Below are 19,563 nucleotides of genomic sequence, written 5' to 3' on the forward strand. Positions count from 1 at the left end.
TCAGGGTCACACGGGGCTCAGGGAGTGCAGCTAGACTGTGTTTCTCAGGCCCTCAGTGCTGGGCATCATTCGCTATACTCTCCATGAACCTTCCTTGGTCTGGTGTCCCTTCAGACCTCTCCCTAGTTTTAATAACCTTGCTTGTGTTCTTTGTCTCTTTGGAGACACATCCTTTATCAGCTGTGTGTTTGCAAGTGTTTGTCTGCCAGTGTGTGACGTATCCTTTGCGTTTTTTCGTAAGGTCTTTACCAGAGTGGAGACCTTTGATTTTGCACAGTCCACAGGATTGCCTTTTTGTGCATTGCCTTTCTGTATTGTTTCTGAAGACTCCAAGCTCATGTCTAGCCTCTGCTCGATTTTCTGCTGGATTTGTGAGATGTTTGGCATGGAAAATATGTCTCAGAAAAATTCGAAACGAATTTGGTGTAAGGTGTCAAGTTTCCATCCTCATTCACGTCATCCCCTCTGGTTTTCAATTCATCGCTCCTGAACTCCTTTGGAGACCTTGTGGGAAGTTTGGTTGCCTTTCAGTTTGAATTCCTGCTCTTTAACAGATGCACCCAGTTCTGCCAGCAGGGACACGGTAAAGGGTGAGTGAGGGGCAGCCTGCCCTCCCAGCACTGACCACACTGTGTGGTGAGTGTTGCTCTCCCCTCTGGGAGCCCCAGGCCACAGGCATCCCAGTGAGTAGCCAGCTCTGTTCGCAGCTGAAAGGAGTTAGTCTCTCAGGAGCCTCTGTGAGGTTGCCTTTGGGTCTCCCCGGGTGGGAGTTTACAGTGACAGGACCCATGGCACTGCAAGTGAAGTGAGAACCCATATGACATCCGCCACTGCTCCTAAAGAGATGCACCTGAGGCCCCTTGAAGGTCCTGCACAGAGAGCTCTTTAGTGGACATGCTGGAAACTCTGTTTCCTCGTGGGCTGCCCAGGGCAGGCTCTCAGCAGTCCAGACACAGACCACGGTGATGACCGGCTCTGCTCTCTCCAAAGGGTTTTCATTGGTGTGTATCCTCATCTGAGCAGTCAGGCCATGTGTACTGCCTCTCCTTGCAACTTCTAGGCCAGGGCTCCTAGGCTAGAACTCTCAGGTCTAACTTGTAGAACTAGGCTACACCGGCCAAGTGCATTTCCTGTCCTCGCAACGTCACAGCTCTCTTCTCTTCTTTACTGCACATTGATTTTCAAGAGTGTGTTTGGGCCACAAGGATGTTGGGTCTTTCTCTAGCCTTATCTCATGAAGTTGAGACAACCTCATTGTTTCTGGTTGTTCCTGTGCTCTGTTTTTCCCATTCTCTTTCCTGGCTTCTTTTTGTGACTTTGTTTGTGCCTGAGGAAGAGCTCAGCATTTCTCTTCTGCCTGAGACATCACACAACAGTAATGCCCACCTGGAGATTAGTTGCCAAAAGGGCCTCGTTTTGCAGATGACATCTTGAAATCACCTGCACTGCCGTTTCTGATACACAAAGGCTGCCCTAAAGGAAATAAAAAACAAGTCCCAAGTCTAGTCTTAAAATATGTGGGCTGTCTAATGAAACCACCTTTTCTATGATTTCATTGATAGGCATTAACTGGAGACATCCAGAATATGGGAAGACACTGAGATATGAGAGAATTAAAGGTTGTCAGGGGCAAGGGAGGAACAGGGAGTGCTTGAGGTGAATACAGGATTTGCAGGGGGTGAGGGAGGGTTGGTTGTGGAGAATGAAAGAGTCCCAAACTAGAAAGTGGTGATGGTTGCAGAGGATCGTGAAGGTCCTTAATGCTCCAGAAGCGTACCACCTAACATCAATTTTATTGATTAAAAATTTAAGGAAAAAATACACAAATCTGTGACAAACAAAATAGAAATCAAGAAAATAAAATACAGAAAAACTGAATGAAAAGAAGCTCAGGGGAAGCGAATTCAATCTCCACTGGGTAGAAAGTGAGTTGATGGCATCCACGGGTGGCAGAGAGGGATGGAGGATGCAAAGGCAAACCCTCCCCTGGACACGGTGTTTCCAGAAATGGAAATTTGGAAAGGGCTCTGGGTCTCTGTCCAGAGCAGGGGTCGATTCTCCTTGCAGAGGTGGGTCAATCATCGTGGGCATCTGGGTCTTGGGCAGAAGCCAGGGCAGGCTCTCCCTTCAGAGGTGTTCTCTTATCCCCTGACTCAGGTTCTCCTGCCAAAATCCGAGCACGGGCAGGCAGAAGCGAACATGTAGGTGGAGGTGGAGGTTCTCCCCCGGGGATTGGAGCATTGGTGCCTGGGCCTGAGGGTCCTGCTTGCACAGAGATCTGATCTTCCCAGTGTGCTGGCCAATACCCAGTTGGCCTGGTGTCTATGGGAAGGCATGTCTCAGGTCTCGATCTCCTCTCAGTGGATCCCTGAGTCCTGGACAGGTAGCAACCACCTCTGTAGAGACAGGGCTGGGAAGTGGAGCCTGGTTGAACCTGGGGGCTGGTGCTGGAGCTGTGAGAGAAGAAAAGGTTACCCACAGGCCTGCCTTTGCCCTTTGCCTCTCTGGAGACAATTCTACCCTGAGCTGTGGAGACAATTCTCAGTTTAGGAAGTCACAATAGGATGTCGTCCTGCCTGCAGTCCACCAAGCAGAAGGTCTGAGGCCAGCCTTTGCTCCAGGTCCAGCACCAGCTTTGGGGGACTCCTCCTGTGTAGCTCAGGACTCCTTCCCCACACACTCACATGCACCAGCACCTCCTCACCTCTGTGCTCACCGTGCTGGGCTCCTGGTCCTCCTGCTGCCTCAGAGGCAGAGGTTCTCAGGGCTCTGGGTCGGACCCGGGCGTGCTGAGCTCCGTGGCAGCCTGAGACTGGGCCGCCGGGTGTGTCTTGGGTGGTGAAGGGGCAGCAGGCCTTCCCTGCTTCCTCTTCATTCCCAGTTGGGCTGAACCCTCTGTGGGCTCGCTCACCTGGAGGCTGCACTAGGCCTCAAGGGCGGGGGGTGGTGCTCCGACCCCTCCCTCGGGGAGGTGGATGGGGTGTCCCTCTCATCGGCCATATCCAGTGGGAAGCTCTGCAATGACGGTGACCATCAGCCAGCCCTGCTTGGAGTTTTCTGAGCTGGGCCTGGTCAGTATGGCTGTTGCTTCTGCCTACTCAAACTTTGGCTCCCAGAACCAACAGAGACGTGTGTCTGCTCAGATACCTACCCGGGAGAATGGAGACCCACCTGAGGGTGTGAGGTCAGCCTGGGCGGCTGGTGTTGCCTGCCCTGTCCTCATCCCACCCAGCCTGCTTTCCCCTGGGATGTGGATACAACCGGCCCACAGACTTCTGAGCCCACATCCGCCTCGGTTTGCTTGAGGCAGACACACCCCAAGAAACCCCCATCCACACACACAGGCAAAGGACCGAGTGTTTCCGGGTGGCATGGGAGAGGTGGCCTGGCCCGGCCTGGGGCTCCCTGTGTTACCTTTCTGTTTCTCTGGGCAAAGGGCCAGAGGCCTCTCGGCGGGGGCCCTGAGCCAGCGTCCACAGGGTTCCCACACACTCTGCCTGTGAGCTCTCCTGAGGCCCCGGCCTCTGGGCAGGGGCAAACAGCAGAACATCTTGGCAGCAAGTGATCTGGCTGGGGCTCCTCTCCACCCTGGAGGCCTGGATACCTGTGTTCCGGGTTCTGTTGTTTTATGTTGCCAGGAAGTGACATCATTTCCTGGGGTTTGTGCTGAGGTCCCTTCCCCAAAGCTCCCCAAGAAATCTCTTGGTTTCTGACTGCTGAACCCCCCACCCCGAGGCCATGTGCAGGCACAGAGACGCCCACACAGCTCACCCTACATCCTTGGGGAGCCCTGGATGCAGCCAGGGCCTGAGCTCGGAGGACCCCGCTGCTCTCAGACCAGACCCCTTTTTCTCATAAGTGATGTGGCCCTGGACAAGCATATGCCCCTCAGGGTTTCCCCAGTCTCTCCATCTGCAGAGTGTGGATCACTCTCCCATCTGCCTCCTAGGTCTGTCGGCCTATGATCACCTCCGTGCCTTTCAACCTTGGGCTGATATGTCTCGGAGCTTGTGCACTGAGACTTCCAAAAGAAGAATTCAAATAGGGCTGACATACCACCGAATGGGGCAGAACATGGCCTGGATGGGTTCTGGACCTAGGAAAAGGCAGTCGTCTCGCCTTCCTGATATTTCAAGATCCCACCCCGAAACACACACACACACTGTGGGAGATCTTGAGGTAAGATTCAGACCTCTCCCCTCCAATATAGAACAACCTTCGTCACCCTCCTGTTCCACTGAGATTCTGGCTCAAGTGTCCCACCTCAGTCTCTAGGGGAGATCAAGGCTTCCCCTATGATGCCTCCCAGGCTTCTCTCTTTTACTCTCATCCCCTTGGGTCATTTCCCCCCTTGCAGTGTGAATGGGCCTCTCATTGTTTCCAACCTGGAGATTGATTCATGCAAATTCTGTGAAATCTTATCATTTCCTCTCTCCTTTTTCAGTCTCTCTCTCTAGATGTGTCTGTTTCTTATCCTTCCTAAATTCAGTCTATTAATTTTTCCCTCTCTCTCTGTCTCTCTTGTGTATGCATGCCTATGAATATATGTATGCATGTCTATTGTTAGCCTAGGTTTAAGTTTTAGGTTTTAGTTTTCATTGAGATAAAGGATTGGGATTGGAGTTGCTGTGAGGGGAAGGGATAGGGGTGATGCTCTTGTTTCTGGTTGACTGAGTGATGTGAGTTCTTAGTCTCTTTTTCATAGGAACCCCTCCTCATAGACACCACTTGCAAATAGTCTCTCATATTCAGTTTGCTACCTTTTAATTTGTGAATGCTTAGCTTTTTTTTGTTGCAAAGCTGTTCAATTGCATAGAAGCCCCTGGTGTTCTTTGGTTTCCTGTTTCCCTTACTTGAAGAGACCCATTTTTGCTTCCCACACCAAATGTTAAGGAGCCTAAGGCACGTGCTTATTTCAAGGAGTTTCAAACCTCCCTTGTGGCTCATCCGGTAAAGAGTCCACCTGCAAGGCGGGAGACCTGGGTTCGATTCCCGGGTTGGGAAATCCCCTGGAGAAGGGAAAAGCTACCCGCTCCAGTATTCTGGCCTGGAGAATCCAATGGCCTGTATAGTCCATGGGGTTGCAAAAAGTCAGACAAAACTGAGCGACTTTCACTTTCACTCAGAACTTCTAGCTTTGGGTTGACGTGTGTCACTGATTTTGTGGTGCTATGAGAACAAAAGGCAATGTGATTCTTCAGATGCAGCCATCCAGTTTTGCCATGGCCCTTTCTTGAAGAGGCTTTTGTGTTCCCATTTGCAGATTCTCCCCTCCTTTGTAGTAGGTGAATTGACCATAGAAGCTTGGGTTTATTTCTTGGACTCTCAACTCTGTTGTACGGATCTGGATGCGTGTGTATGTTTGTGTGCCCAACACCACACTGTCCAGATGATCCTAGTGTAGCAGTCTAGTTGGCTATCAGGCATCCTGGTAGACCCATATCAGGCCTTCTTTCCTTAGACTGTACAGACAATATAGGCTCCTTTGTGTTTTCATACCCATTTTGGAGTTCCTTGGTTTAGTGCCCTGAGAACATTGCTTGGCAACTTGAGAGGAATAGCACGGACCCTCTGGATTGCCTTCGGGGATGTGACATCATTTTACCAATAGGAATCCTTCCAATCCATGAGCTCAGCTTATTTTCCATCGGATCATGTGGATATCATCTTCTTTCATCCATCTCTTGCAGTTTTCCGAGACCAGGTCCTTCCCTCCTGGGTTAGATGGACTCCTGGGTATTTCCTCCTAGTGTATGTCATTGTCAATGGGGTTGATACTTACCTTCTCATTCTAAGAGTTTGTGGTGAGCATTGGAATTGCAAAGGATTTTCCCCCCTTCCCCTCTGTCCATCTCTCTGAGCCACCAGGTAGAACAGGCGTAGTCAGGGTCACACGGGGCTCAGGGAGTGCAGCTAGACTGTGTTTCTCAGGCCCTCAGTGCTGGGCATCATTCGCTATACTCTCCATGAACCTTCCTTGGTCTGGTGTCCCTTCAGACCTCTCCCTAGTTTTAATAACCTTGCTTGTGTTATTTGTCTCTTTGGAGACACATCCTTTATCAGCTGTGTGTTTGCAAGTGTTTGTCTGCCAGTGTGTGACGTATCCTTTGCGTTTTTTCGTAAGGTCTTTACCAGAGTGGAGACCTTTGATTTTGCACAGTCCACAGGATTGCCTTTTTGTGCATTGCCTTTCTGTATTGTTTCTGAAGACTCCAAGCTCATGTCTAGCCTCTGCTCGATTTTCTGCTGGATTTGTGAGATGTTTGGCATGGAAAATATGTCTCAGAAAAATTCGAAACGAATTTGGTGTAAGGTGTCAAGTTTCCATCCTCATTCACGTCATCCCCTCTGGTTTTCAATTCATCGCTCCTGAACTCCTTTGGAGACCTTGTGGGAAGTTTGGTTGCCTTTCAGTTTGAATTCCTGCTCTTTAACAGATTCACCCAGTTCTGCCAGCAGGGACACGGTAAAGGGTGAGTGAGGGGCAGCCTGCCCTCCCAGCACTGACCACACTGTGTGGTGAGTGTTGCTCTCCCCTCTGGGAGCCCCAGGCCACAGGCATCCCAGTGAGTAGCCAGCTCTGTTCGCAGCTGAAAGGAGTTAGTCTCTCAGGAGCCTCTGTGAGGTTGCCTTTGGGTCTCCCCGGGTGGGAGTTTACAGTGACAGGACCCATGGCACTGCAAGTGAAGTGAGAACCCATATGACATCCGCCACTGCTCCTAAAGAGATGCACCTGAGGCCCCTTGAAGGTCCTGCACAGAGAGCTCTTTAGTGGACATGCTGGAAACTCTGTTTCCTCGTGGGCTGCCCAGGGCAGGCTCTCAGCAGTCCAGACACAGACCACGGTGATGACCGGCTCTGCTCTCTCCAAAGGGTTTTCATTGGTGTGTATCCTCATCTGAGCAGTCAGGCCATGTGTACTGCCTCTCCTTGCAACTTCTAGGCCAGGGCTCCTAGGCTAGAACTCTCAGGTCTAACTTGTAGAACTAGGCTACACCGGCCAAGTGCATTTCCTGTCCTCGCAACGTCACAGCTCTCTTCTCTTCTTTACTGCACATTGATTTTCAAGAGTGTGTTTGGGCCACAAGGATGTTGGGTCTTTCTCTAGCCTTATCTCATGAAGTTGAGACAACCTCATTGTTTCTGGTTGTTCCTGTGCTCTGTTTTTCCCATTCTCTTTCCTGGCTTCTTTTTGTGACTTTGTTTGTGCCTGAGGAAGAGCTCAGCATTTCTCTTCTGCCTGAGACATCACACAACAGTAATGCCCACCTGGAGATTAGTTGCCAAAAGGGCCTCGTTTTGCAGATGACATCTTGAAATCACCTGCACTGCCGTTTCTGATACACAAAGGCTGCCCTAAAGGAAATAAAAAACAAGTCCCAAGTCTAGTCTTAAAATATGTGGGCTGTCTAATGAAACCACCTTTTCTATGATTTCATTGATAGGCATTAACTGGAGACATCCAGAATATGGGAAGACACTGAGATATGAGAGAATTAAAGGTTGTCAGGGGCAAGGGAGGAACAGGGAGTGCTTGAGGTGAATACAGGATTTGCAGGGGGTGAGGGAGGGTTGGTTGTGGAGAATGAAAGAGTCCCAAACTAGAAAGTGGTGATGGTTGCAGAGGATCGTGAAGGTCCTTAATGCTCCAGAAGCGTACCACCTAACATCAATTTTATTGATTAAAAATTTAAGGAAAAAATACACAAATCTGTGACAAACAAAATAGAAATCAAGAAAATAAAATACAGAAAAACTGAATGAAAAGAAGCTCAGGGGAAGCGAATTCAATCTCCACTGGGTAGAAAGTGAGTTGATGGCATCCACGGGTGGCAGAGAGGGATGGAGGATGCAAAGGCAAACCCTCCCCTGGACACGGTGTTTCCAGAAATGGAAATTTGGAAAGGGCTCTGGGTCTCTGTCCAGAGCAGGGGTCGATTCTCCTTGCAGAGGTGGGTCAATCATCGTGGGCATCTGGGTCTTGGGCAGAAGCCAGGGCAGGCTCTCCCTTCAGAGGTGTTCTCTTATCCCCTGACTCAGGTTCTCCTGCCAAAATCCGAGCACGGGCAGGCAGAAGCGAACATGTAGGTGGAGGTGGAGGTTCTCCCCCGGGGATTGGAGCATTGGTGCCTGGGCCTGAGGGTCCTGCTTGCACAGAGATCTGATCTTCCCAGTGTGCTGGCCAATACCCAGTTGGCCTGGTGTCTATGGGAAGGCATGTCTCAGGTCTCGATCTCCTCTCAGTGGATCCCTGAGTCCTGGACAGGTAGCAACCACCTCTGTAGAGACAGGGCTGGGAAGTGGAGCCTGGTTGAACCTGGGGGCTGGTGCTGGAGCTGTGAGAGAAGAAAAGGTTACCCACAGGCCTGCCTTTGCCCTTTGCCTCTCTGGAGACAATTCTACCCTGAGCTGTGGAGACAATTCTCAGTTTAGGAAGTCACAATAGGATGTCGTCCTGCCTGCAGTCCACCAAGCAGAAGGTCTGAGGCCAGCCTTTGCTCCAGGTCCAGCACCAGCTTTGGGGGACTCCTCCTGTGTAGCTCAGGACTCCTTCCCCACACACTCACATGCACCAGCACCTCCTCACCTCTGTGCTCACCGTGCTGGGCTCCTGGTCCTCCTGCTGCCTCAGAGGCAGAGGTTCTCAGGGCTCTGGGTCGGACCCGGGCGTGCTGAGCTCCGTGGCAGCCTGAGACTGGGCCGCCGGGTGTGTCTTGGGTGGTGAAGGGGCAGCAGGCCTTCCCTGCTTCCTCTTCATTCCCAGTTGGGCTGAACCCTCTGTGGGCTCGCTCACCTGGAGGCTGCACTAGGCCTCAAGGGCGGGGGGTGGTGCTCCGACCCCTCCCTCGGGGAGGTGGATGGGGTGTCCCTCTCATCGGCCATATCCAGTGGGAAGCTCTGCAATGACAGTGACCATCAGCCAGCCCTGCTTGGAGTTTTCTGAGCTGGGCCTGGTCAGTATGGCTGTTGCTTCTGCCTACTCAAACTTTTGCTCCCAGAACCAACAGAGACGTGTGTCTGCTCAGATACCTACCCGGGAGAATGGAGACCCACCTGAGGGTGTGAGGTCAGCCTGGGCGGCTGCTGTTGCCTGCCCTGTCCTCATCCCACCCAGCCTGCTTTCCCCTGGGATGTGGATACAACCGGCCCACAGACTTCTGACCCCACATCCGCCTCGGTTTGCTTGAGGCAGACACACCCCACGAAACCCCCATCCACACACACAGGCAAAGGACCGAGTGTTTCCGGGTGGCATGGGAGAGGTGGCCTGGCCCGGCCTGGGGCTCCCTGTGTTACCTTTCTGTTTCTCTGGGCAAAGGGCCAGAGGCCTCTCGGCGGGGACCCTGAGCCAGCGTCCACAGGGTTCCCACACACTCTGCCTGTGAGCTCTCCTGAGGCCCCGGCCTCTGGGCAGGGGCAAACAGCAGAACATCTTGGCAGCAAGTGATCTGGCTGGGGCTCCTCTCCACCCTGGAGGCCTGGATACCTGTGTTCCGGGTTCTGTTGTTTTATGTTGCCAGGAAGTGACATCATTTCCTGGGGTTTGTGCTGAGGTCCCTTCCCCAAAGCTCCCCAAGAAATCTCTTGGTTTCTGACTGCTGAACCCCCCCCCCCGAGGCCATGTGCAGGCACAGAGACGCCCACACAGCTCACCCTACATCCTTGGGGAGCCCTGGATGCAGCCAGGGCCTGAGCTCGGAGGACCCCGCTGCTCTCAGACCAGACCCCTTTTTCTCATAAGTGATGTGGCCCTGGACAAGCATATGCCCCTCAGGGTTTCCCCAGTCTCTCCATCTGCAGAGTGTGGATCACTCTCCCATCTGCCTCCTAGGTCTGTCGGCCTATGATCACCTCCGTGCCTTTCAACCTTGGGCTGATATGTCTCGGAGCTTGTGCACTGAGACTTCCAAAAGAAGAATTCAAATAGGGCTGACATACCACCGAATGGGGCAGAACATGGCCTGGATGGGTTCTGGACCTAGGAAAAGGCAGTCGTCTCGCCTTCCTGATATTTCAAGATCCCACCCCGAAACACACACACACACTGTGGGAGATCTTGAGGTAAGATTCAGACCTCTCCCCTCCAATATAGAACAACCTTCGTCACCCTCCTGTTCCACTGAGATTCTGGCTCAAGTGTCCCACCTCAGTCTCTAGGGGAGATCAAGGCTTCCCCTATGATGCCTCCCAGGCTTCTCTCTTTTACTCTCATCCCCTTGGGTCATTTCCCCCCTTGCAGTGTGAATGGGCCTCTCATTGTTTCCAACCTGGAGATTGATTCATGCAAATTCTGTGAAATCTTATCATTTCCTCTCTCCTTTTTCAGTCTCTCTCTCTAGATGTGTCTGTTTCTTATCCTTCCTAAATTCAGTCTATTAATTTTTCCCTCTCTCTCTGTCTCTCTTGTGTATGCATGCCTATGAATATATGTATGCATGTCTATTGTTAGCCTAGGTTTAAGTTTTAGGTTTTAGTTTTCATTGAGATAAAGGATTGGGATTGGAGTTGCTGTGAGGGGAAGGGATAGGGGTGATGCTCTTGTTTCTGGTTGACTGAGTGATGTGAGTTCTTAGTCTCTTTTTCATAGGAACCCCTCCTCATAGACACCACTTGCAAATAGTCTCTCATATTCAGTTTGCTACCTTTTAATTTGTGAATGCTTAGCTTTTTTTTGTTGCAAAGCTGTTCAATTGCATAGAAGCCCCTGGTGTTCTTTGGTTTCCTGTTTCCCTTACTTGAAGAGACCCATTTTTGCTTCCCACACCAAATGTTAAGGAGCCTAAGGCACGTGCTTATTTCAAGGAGTTTCAAACCTCCCTTGTGGCTCATCCGGTAAAGAGTCCACCTGCAAGGCGGGAGACCTGGGTTCGATTCCCGGGTTGGGAAATCCCCTGGAGAAGGGAAAAGCTACCCGCTCCAGTATTCTGGCCTGGAGAATCCAATGGCCTGTATAGTCCATGGGGTTGCAAAAAGTCAGACAAAACTGAGCGACTTTCACTTTCACTCAGAACTTCTAGCTTTGGGTTGACGTGTGTCACTGATTTTGTGGTGCTATGAGAACAAAAGGCAATGTGATTCTTCAGATGCAGCCATCCAGTTTTGCCATGGCCCTTTCTTGAAGAGGCTTTTGTGTTCCCATTTGCAGATTCTCCCCTCCTTTGTAGTAGGTGAATTGACCATAGAAGCTTGGGTTTATTTCTTGGACTCTCAACTCTGTTGTACGGATCTGGATGCGTGTGTATGTTTGTGTGCCCAACACCACACTGTCCAGATGATCCTAGTGTAGCAGTCTAGTTGGCTATCAGGCATCCTGGTAGACCCATATCAGGCCTTCTTTCCTTAGACTGTACAGACAATATAGGCTCCTTTGTGTTTTCATACCCATTTTGGAGTTCCTTGGTTTAGTGCCCTGAGAACATTGCTTGGCAACTTGAGAGGAATAGCACGGACCCTCTGGATTGCCTTCGGGGATGTGACATCATTTTACCAATAGGAATCCTTCCAATCCATGAGCTCAGCTTATTTTCCATCGGATCATGTGGATATCATCTTCTTTCATCCATCTCTTGCAGTTTTCTGAGACCAGGTCCTTCCCTCCTGGGTTAGATGGACTCCTGGGTATTTCCTCCTAGTGTATGTCATTGTCAATGGGGTTGATACTTACCTTCTCATTCTAAGAGTTTGTGGTGAGCATTGGAAATGCAAACGATTTTCCCCCCTTCCCCTCTGTCCATCTCTCTGAGCCACCAGGTAGAACAGGCGTAGTCAGGGTCACACGGGGCTCAGGGAGTGCAGCTAGACTGTGTTTCTCAGGCCCTCAGTGCTGGGCATCATTCGCTATACTCTCCATGAACCTTCCTTGGTCTGGTGTCCCTTCAGACCTCTCCCTAGTTTTAATAACCTTGCTTGTGTTCTTTGTCTCTTTGGAGACACATCCTTTATCAGCTGTGTGTTTGCAAGTGTTTGTCTGCCAGTGTGTGACGTATCCTTTGCGTTTTTTCGTAAGGTCTTTACCAGAGTGGAGACCTTTGATTTTGCACAGTCCACAGGATTGCCTTTTTGTGCATTGCCTTTCTGTATTGTTTCTGAAGACTCCAAGCTCATGTCTAGCCTCTGCTCGATTTTCTGCTGGATTTGTGAGATGTTTGGCATGGAAAATATGTCTCAGAAAAATTCGAAACGAATTTGGTGTAAGGTGTCAAGTTTCCATCCTCATTCATGTCATCCCCTCTGGTTTTCAATTCATCGCTCCTGAACTCCTTTGGAGACCTTGTGGGAAGTTTGGTTGCCTTTCAGTTTGAATTCCTGCTCTTTAACAGATTCACCCAGTTCTGCCAGCAGGGACACGGTAAAGGGTGAGTGAGGGGCAGCCTGCCCTCCCAGCACTGACCACACTGTGTGGTGAGTGTTGCTCTCCCCTCTGGGAGCCCCAGGCCACAGGCATCCCAGTGAGTAGCCAGCTCTGTTCGCAGCTGAAAGGAGTTAGTCTCTCAGGAGCCTCTGTGAGGTTGCCTTTGGGTCTCCCCGGGTGGGAGTTTACAGTGACAGGACCCATGGCACTGCAAGTGAAGTGAGAACCCATATGACATCCGCCACTGCTCCTAAAGAGATGCACCTGAGGCCCCTTGAAGGTCCTGCACAGAGAGCTCTTTAATGGACATGCTGGAAACTCTGTTTCCTCGTGGGCTGCCCAGGGCAGGCTCTCAGCAGTCCAGACACAGACCACGGTGATGACCGGCTCTGCTCTCTCCAAAGGGTTTTCATTGGTGTGTATCCTCATCTGAGCAGTCAGGCCATGTGTACTGCCTCTCCTTGCAACTTCTAGGCCAGGGCTCCTAGGCTAGAACTCTCAGGTCTAACTTGTAGAACTAGGCTACACCGGCCAAGTGCATTGCCTGTCCTCGCAACGTCACAGCTCTCTTCTCTTCTTTACTGCACATTGATTTTCAAGAGTGTGTTTGGGCCACAAGGATGTTGGGTCTTTCTCTAGCCTTATCTCATGAAGTTGAGACAACCTCATTGTTTCTGGTTGTTCCTGTGCTCTGTTTTTCCCATTCTCTTTCCTGGCTTCTTTTTGTGACTTTGTTTGTGCCTGAGGAAGAGCTCAGCATTTCTCTTCTGCCTGAGACATCACACAACAGTAATGCCCACCTGGAGATTAGTTGCCAAAAGGGCCTCGTTTTGCAGATGACATCTTGAAATCACCTGCACTGCCGTTTCTGATACACAAAGGCTGCCCTAAAGGAAATAAAGAACAAGTCCCAAGTCTAGTCTTAAAATATGTGGGCTGTCTAATGAAACCACCTTTTCTATGATTTCATTGATAGGCATTAACTGGAGACATCCAGAATATGGGAAGACACTGAGATATGAGAGAATTAAAGGTTGTCAGGGGCAAGGGAGGAACAGGGAGTGCTTGAGGTGAATACAGGATTTGCAGGGGGTGAGGGAGGGTTGGTTGTGGAGAATGAAAGAGTCCCAAACTAGAAAGTGGTGATGGTTGCAGAGGATCGTGAAGGTCCTTAATGCTCCAGAAGCGTACCACCTAACATCAATTTTATTGATTAAAAATTTAAGGAAAAAATACACAAATCTGTGACAAACAAAATAGAAATCAAGAAAATAAAATACAGAAAAACTGAATGAAAAGAAGCTCAGGGGAAGCGAATTCAATCTCCACTGGGTAGAAAGTGAGTTGATGGCATCCACGGGTGGCAGAGAGGGATGGAGGATGCAAAGGCAAACCCTCCCCTGGACACGGTGTTTCCAGAAATGGAAATTTGGAAAGGGCTCTGGGTCTCTGTCCAGAGCAGGGGTCGATTCTCCTTGCAGAGGTGGGTCAATCATCGTGGGCATCTGGGTCTTGGGCAGAAGCCAGGGCAGGCTCTCCCTTCAGAGGTGTTCTCTTATCCCCTGACTCAGGTTCTCCTGCCAAAATCCGAGCACGGGCAGGCAGAAGCGAACATGTAGGTGGAGGTGGAGGTTCTCCCCCGGGGATTGGAGCATTGGTGCCTGGGCCTGAGGGTCCTGCTTGCACAGAGATCTGATCTTCCCAGTGTGCTGGCCAATACCCAGTTGGCCTGGTGTCTATGGGAAGGCATGTCTCAGGTCTCGATCTCCTCTCAGTGGATCCCTGAGTCCTGGACAGGTAGCAACCACCTCTGTAGAGACAGGGCTGGGAAGTGGAGCCTGGTTGAACCTGGGGGCTGGTGCTGGAGCTGTGAGAGAAGAAAAGGTTACCCACAGGCCTGCCTTTGCCCTTTGCCTCTCTGGAGACAATTCTACCCTGAGCTGTGGAGACAATTCTCAGTTTAGGAAGTCACAATAGGATGTCGTCCTGCCTGCAGTCCACCAAGCAGAAGGTCTGAGGCCAGCCTTTGCTCCAGGTCCAGCACCAGCTTTGGGGGACTCCTCCTGTGTAGCTCAGGACTCCTTCCCCACACACTCACATGCACCAGCACCTCCTCACCTCTGTGCTCACCGTGCTGGGCTCCTGGTCCTCCTGCTGCCTCAGAGGCAGAGGTTCTCAGGGCTCTGGGTCGGACCCGGGCGTGCTGAGCTCCGTGGCAGCCTGAGACTGGGCCGCCGGGTGTGTCTTGGGTGGTGAAGGGGCAGCAGGCCTTCCCTGCTTCCTCTTCATTCCCAGTTGGGCTGAACCCTCTGTGGGCTCGCTCACCTGGAGGCTGCACTAGGCCTCAAGGGCGGGGGGTGGTGCTCCGACCCCTCCCTCGGGGAGGTGGATGGGGTGTCCCTCTCATCGGCCATATCCAGTGGGAAGCTCTGCAATGACAGTGACCATCAGCCAGCCCTGCTTGGAGTTTTCTGAGCTGGGCCTGGTCAGTATGGCTGTTGCTTCTGCCTACTCAAACTTTTGCTCCCAGAACCAACAGAGACGTGTGTCTGCTCAGATACCTACCCGGGAGAATGGAGACCCACCTGAGGGTGTGAGGTCAGCCTGGGCGGCTGCTGTTGCCTGCCCTGTCCTCATCCCACCCAGCCTGCTTTCCCCTGGGATGTGGATACAACCGGCCCACAGACTTCTGACCCCACATCCGCCTCGGTTTGCTTGAGGCAGACACACCCCAAGAAACCCCCATCCACACACACAGGCAAAGGACCGAGTGTTTCCGGGTGGCATGGGAGAGGTGGCCTGGCCCGGCCTGGGGCTCCCTGTGTTACCTTTCTGTTTCTCTGGGCAAAGGGCCAGAGGCCTCTCGGCGGGGGCCCTGAGCCAGCGTCCACAGGGTTCCCACACACTCTGCCTGTGAGCTCTCCTGAGGCCCCGGCCTCTGGGCAGGGGCAAACAGCAGAACATCTTGGCAGCAAGTGATCTGGCTGGGGCTCCTCTCCACCCTGGAGGCCTGGATACCTGTGTTCCGGGTTCTGTTGTTTTATGTTGCCAGGAAGTGACATCATTTCCTGGGGTTTGTGCTGAGGTCCCTTCCCCAAAGCTCCCCAAGAAATCTCTTGGGTTCTGACTGCTAAAACCCCCCCCCCCGAGGCAATGTGCAGGCACAGAGACGCCCACACAGCTCACCCTACATCCTTGGGGAGCCCTGGATGCAGCCAGGGCCTGAGCTCGGAGGACCCCGCTGCTCTCAGACCAGACCCCTTTTTCTCATAAGTGATGTGGCCCTGGACAAGCATATGCCCCTCAGGGTTTCCCCAGTCTCTCCATCTGCAGAGTGTGGATCACTCTCCCATCTGCCTCCTAGGTCTGTCGGCCTATGATCACCTCCGTGCCTTTCAACCTTGGGCTGATATGTCTCGGAGCTTGTGCACTGAGACTTCCAAAAGAAGAATTCAAATAGGGCTGACATACCACCGAATGGGGCAGAACATGGCCTGGATGGGTTCTGGACCTAGGAAAAGGCAGTCGTCTCGCCTTCCTGATATTTCAAGATCCCACCCCGAAACACACACACACACTGTGGGAGATCTTGAGGTAAGATTCAGACCTCTCCCCTCCAATATAGAACAACCTTCGTCACCCTCCTGTTCCACTGAGATTCTGGCTCAAGTGTCCCACCTCAGTCTCTAGGGGAGATCAAGGCTTCCCCTATGATGCCTCCCAGGCTTCTCTCTTTTACTCTCATCCCCTTGGGTCATTTCCCCCCTTGCAGTGTGAATGGGCCTCTCATTGTTTCAAACCTGGAGATTGATTCATGCAAATTCTGTGAAATCTTATCATTTCCTCTCTCCTTTTTCAGTCTCTCTCTCTAGATGTGTCTGTTTCTTATCCTTCCTAAATTCAGTCTATTAATTTTTCCCTCTCTCTCTGTCTCTCTTGTGTATGCATGCCTATGAATATATGTATGCATGTCTATTGTTAGCCTAGGTTTAAGTTTTAGGTTTTAGTTTTCAGTGAGATAAAGGATTGGGATTGGAGTTGCTGTGAGGGGAAGGGATAGGGGTGATGCTCTTGTTTCTGGTTGACTGAGTGATGTGAGTTCTTAGACTCTTTTTCATATCAACCCCTCCTCATAGACACCACTTGCAAATAGTCTCTCATATTCAGTTTGCTACCTTTTAATTTGTGAATGCTTAGCCTTTTTTGTTGCAAAGCTGTTCAATTGCATAGAAGCCCCTGGTGTTCTTTGGTTTCCTGTTTCCCTTACTTGAAGAGACCCATTTTTGCTTCCCACACCAAATGTTAAGGAGCCTAAGGCACGTGCTTATTTCAAGGAGTTTCAAACCTCCCTTGTGGCTCATCCGGTAAAGAGTCCACCTGCAAGGCGGGAGACCTGGGTTCGATTCCCGGGTTGGGAAATCCCCTGGAGAAGGGAAAAGCTACCCGCTCCAGTATTCTGGCCTGGAGAATCCAATGGCCTGTATAGTCCATGGGGTTGCAAAAAGTCAGACAAAACTGAGCGACTTTCACTTTCACTCAGAACTTCTAGCTTTGGGTTGACGTGTGTCACTGATTTTGTGGTGCTATGAGAACAAAAGGCAGTGTGATTCTTCAGATGCAGCCATCCAGTTTTGCCATGGCCCTTTCTTGAAGAGGCTTTTGTGTTCCCATTTGCAGATTCTCCCCTCCTTTGTAGTAGGTGAATTGACCATAGAAGCTTGGGTTTATTTCTTGGACTCTCAACTCTGTTGTACGGATCTGGATGCGTGTGTATGTTTGTGTGCCCAACACCACACTGTCCAGATGATCCTAGTGTAGCAGTCTAGTTGGCTATCAGGCATCCTGGTAGACCCATATCAGGCCTTCTTTCCTTAGACTGTACAGACAATATAGGCTCCTTTGTGTTTTCATACCCATTTTGGAGTTCCTTGGTTTAGTGCCCTGAGAACATTGCTTGGCAACTTGAGAGGAATAGCACGGACCCTCTGGATTGCCTTCGGGGATGTGACATCATTTTACCAATAGGAATCCTTCCAATCCATGAGCTCAGCTTATTTTCCATCGGATCATGTGGATATCATCTTCTTTCATCCATCTCTTGCAGTTTTCTGAGACCAGGTCCTTCCCTCCTGTGTTAGATGGACTCCTGGGTATTTCCTCCTAGTGTATGTCATTGTCAATGGGGTTGATACTTACCTTCTCATTCTAAGAGTTTGTGGTGAGCATTGGAAATGCAAACGATTTTCCCCCCTTCCTCTCTGTCCATCTCTCTGAGCCACCAGTTAGAACAGGCGTAGTCAGGGTCACACGGGGCTCAGGGAGTGCAGCTAGACTGTGTTTCTCAGGCCCTCAGTGCTGGGCATCATTCGCTATACTCTCCATGAACCTTCCTTGGTCTGGTGTCCCTTCAGACCTCTCCCTAGTTTTAATAACCTTGCTTGTGTTCTTTGTCTCTTTGGAGACACATCCTTTATCAGCTGTGTGTTTGCAAGTGTTTGTCTGCCAGTGTGTGACGTATCCTTTGCGTTTTTTCGTAAGGTCTTTACCAGAGTGGAGACCTTTGATTTTGCACAGTCCACAGGATTGCCTTTTTGTGCATTGCCTTTCTGTATTGTTTCTGAAGACTCCAAGCTCATGTCTAGCCTCTGCTCGATTTTCTGCTGGATTTGTGAGATGTTTGGCATGGAAAATATGTCTCAGAAAAATTCGAAACGAATTTGGTGTAAGGTGTCAAGTTTCCATCCTCATTCACGTCATCCCCTCTGGTTTTCAATTCATCGCTCCTGAACTCCTTTGGAGACCTTGTGGGAAGTTTGGTTGCCTTTCAGTTTGAATTCCTGCTCTTTAACAGATTCACCCAGTTCTGCCAGCAGGGACACGGTAAAGGGTGAGTGAGGGGCAGCCTGCCCTCCCAGCACTGACCACACTGTGTGGTGAGTGTTGCTCTCCCCTCTGGGAGCCCCAGGCCACAGGCATCCCAGTGAGTAGCCAGCTCTGTTCGCAGCTGAAAGGAGTTAGTCTCTCAGGAGCCTCTGTGAGGTTGCCTTTGGGTCTCCCCGGGTGGGAGTTTACAGTGACAGGACCCATGGCACTGCAAGTGAAGTGAGAACCCATATGACATCCGCCACTGCTCCTAAAGAGATGCACCTGAGGCCCCTTGAAGGTCCTGCACAGAGAGCTCTTTAGTGGACATGCTGGAAACTCTGTTTCCTCGTGGGCTGCCCAGGGCAGGCTCTCAGCAGTCCAGACACAGACCACGGTGATGACCGGCTCTGCTCTCTCCAAAGGGTTTTCATTGGTGTGTATCCTCATCTGAGCAGTCAGGCCATGTGTACTGCCTCTCCTTGCAACTTCTAGGCCAGGGCTCCTAGGCTAGAACTCTCAGGTCTAACTTGTAGAACTAGGCTACACCGGCCAAGTGCATTGCCTGTCCTCGCAACGTCACAGCTCTCTTCTCTTCTTTACTGCACATTGATTTTCAAGAGTGTGTTTGGGCCACAAGGATGTTGGGTCTTTCTCTAGCCTTATCTCATGAAGTTGAGACAACCTCATTGTTTCTGGTTGTTCCTGTGCTCTGTTTTTCCCATTCTCTTTCCTGGCTTCTTTTTGTGACTTTGTTTGTGCCTGAGGAAGAGCTCAGCATTTCTCTTCTGCCTGAGACATCACACAACAGTAATGCCCACCTGGAGATTAGTTGCCAAAAGGGCCTCGTTTTGCAGATGACATCTTGAAATCACCTGCACTGCCGTTTCTGATACACAAAGGCTGCCCTAAAGGAAATAAAAAACAAGTCCCAAGTCTAGTCTTAAAATATGTGGGCTGTCTAATGAAACCACCTTTTCTATGATTTCATTGATAGGCATTAACTGGAGACATCCAGAATATGGGAAGACACTGAGATATGAGAGAATTAAAGGTTGTCAGGGGCAAGGGAGGAACAGGGAGTGCTTGAGGTGAATACAGGATTTGCAGGGGGTGAGGGAGGGTTGGTTGTGGAGAATGAAAGAGTCCCAAACTAGAAAGTGGTGATGGTTGCAGAGGATCGTGAAGGTCCTTAATGCTCCAGAAGCGTACCACCTAACATCAATTTTATTGATTAAAAATTTAAGGAAAAAATACACAAATCTGTGACAAACAAAATAGAAATCAAGAAAATAAAATACAGAAAAACTGAATGAAAAGAAGCTCAGGGGAAGCGAATTCAATCTCCA

This window comes from Giraffa tippelskirchi, chromosome 9 (genome assembly GCF_054371585.1).
Source record: "Giraffa tippelskirchi isolate mGirTip1 chromosome 9, T2T-mGirTip1v1.2.pri, whole genome shotgun sequence".
Classification (NCBI taxonomy): Eukaryota; Metazoa; Chordata; class Mammalia; order Artiodactyla; family Giraffidae; genus Giraffa; species Giraffa tippelskirchi.